Source organism: Chrysochloris asiatica, unplaced genomic scaffold (assembly GCF_000296735.1).
Source record: "Chrysochloris asiatica unplaced genomic scaffold, ChrAsi1.0 scaffold00035, whole genome shotgun sequence".
NCBI lineage: Eukaryota > Metazoa > Chordata > Mammalia > Afrosoricida > Chrysochloridae > Chrysochloris > Chrysochloris asiatica.
This window is the reverse complement of record NW_006408553.1, coordinates 21226687-21228783: the sequence shown is the minus strand read 5'-3', so window position 1 is coordinate 21228783 and position 2097 is coordinate 21226687. Positions and strand designations below refer to the sequence as shown.

The following is a 2097-nucleotide window of genomic DNA, read 5'->3' as shown; positions in this document are numbered from 1 at the left end:
AAAGATGTCAGCTTGAGGACTTAGGTGTGCCTGACCCAAGCCATGGTATTTTCAATAACCTCATATGCATGTGAAAGCTGGACAGTGAATAAGGAAACCTGTAGAAGAATTGATGTTTTTGAATTATGGTGATGGAGGAGAATATTGAAAGTGCCATGGGCTGCCAAAAGAACCAACAGATCCGTTTTAGAAGAAGTGCAGCCAGAGTGCTCCTTGGAGGCCAAGAAGGCCAAATATCGTTTGTCATACTTCAGATGTATTATCAGGAGGGACCAGTCTCTGGAGAAGGATATCATGTTTGGAAAGGCAGAGGCTCAGAGAAGAAGAGGAAGACCCCCAGTGAGATGAATTGTCCAAGTGGCTGCATCAATGGACTCAAGTGTAGCAACAGTAGTTAGGTTGGCCCAGGATTAGGCAGTGTTTCATTCTGCTGTGCATAGAGTCACTATGAGTTGGTACTGACTCAATAGCTCCTAACAATAACAACAACCTAAAATGAGGGGGCAATAAAGGCACAAAATGACTGGCTTACAAGTTTTCAAGAGGGAGTTTAGTTTAAGAGTGTAGGAAGACAGAGACCCCACTGAATAATTTTCATCTTGTCTAGATTGATCTGGTGGAAAGAGATGGGGATAAGATTCTTATGATTCAATAGTGAATAATTAGTATCATGACTAATTGTGATTTTCACAACAGCAAAGCTAGAAGTTTTATAACAAAAATGGAGAGTAATTAATCTTACATTCCAGAAATAGAGGACCCTAGGACCATCAAGGGAGAAGAGCACAAGTGGAATATGGGACCCTATCCAGAGAAGCAGCAACACCAGAGATGGAGGCAGGGATGAGGACATGGAGAGAGGGAGCAGCTGAGGACTCTAGACTCATGGAAAGAGAGGGACTGAGTGCTGGCTGCCAGGAGGCAGGCTTGTAGAATGTGCCTTTTGGTTGTTAAAATTATTATTTATTCCTGAGTGTTTTTGTGTACACTCCCTTATGTGCCCCCCCCCAAAAAAAACCCAAAATAAACAAAAAACCGTAGAGTGATGTAAACTATCATTCAGTTCACAATAAAATGAAAAGTGAAAAAAGAAGAAGTCATGGAATAGTTAAGGAATGACATTAGATTCCAGTTGGAACTTAAGAGATGGGTATGACTTAAGTTTAGGGTTAAACGATTGAATTCTTGCCATCCATGCATTAGACTTAGTTTTGATTCTTGGCCAGTGATTTGCACCTTAGATGCATCCATCTGTCAATGGAGTCTTGACCATTGTTATGATGCTGAGCAGGTTTCCGTGTAACTTCCAGACTAATACACCAGGAAGGAAAACCTATAATCGACTTTAAAAAAATCAGTCAATAAAATCACTATGGATCCCAGTCGTTCTATCCTCTACCAACGGGGATTGAGTAGGACTAGATGACCTTTTGTACCATGAGTTATGGGCTGGCTTTATGGAAACCAACAACAAGTGAGTGGATGAACATGAAGGAGTCAATTCTTACCTAAAAGGGAAGTGGAAGCTAGAATATCTATGATGCGACTAGTTAGAAAGAGACATCTGGATTTCACAGGACTAGAGAGTTTATTTGGTGAGTGATGGAGAACATTTCCTCTGTCTTTAATTTGTGCTTTGGAAAGTTTAAAAAAGAAAGAATCCATAACTATCACTGGGAAGCATGATGGTGAACACTTGTTAGGTGGCATGTCATGCCGCCAGCAACTGTTCCTGTCCACTGTTTCCTCTTTAATTTCCAGGCCTCTATCTTTTACAATAGCATGTCTTTTGTTCTTTAGATAAGCACTATGGGAGCTTTCCTTTATATGTAGTAACTTTTCTGCAGTGTCCTTAGCAAAAACCATGTCATCAATCATGCTTGACAAGCTCGGGGATGAGGGAGGAGGAGGAGAATTTTGCTTTTCATTTGGGGAGGCACAAAGGTCATAGGCAGCTTTGCTTTCAAAAGGGTTTTCAGTCCCAATATTTCAGTACACACCTTCTTTTTCTTTTTTCTCTTGTCAGACTTGCAGTGTTTTTTTGCCCTTTCCAACTTCTTTCTTATATGAAATGTATTTTACAAGTCTCTGTCAAGT

At 40.5% G+C, this 2097-nt stretch overlaps 1 pseudogene; it reads right to left on the bottom strand.

Annotated features, from left to right (window-relative positions):
• Nucleotides 1-1878, bottom strand: part of LOC102840805 — a 32990-nt pseudogene extending 31112 nt beyond the window's left edge.
• Nucleotides 1879-2097: the final 219 nt, after the last annotated feature.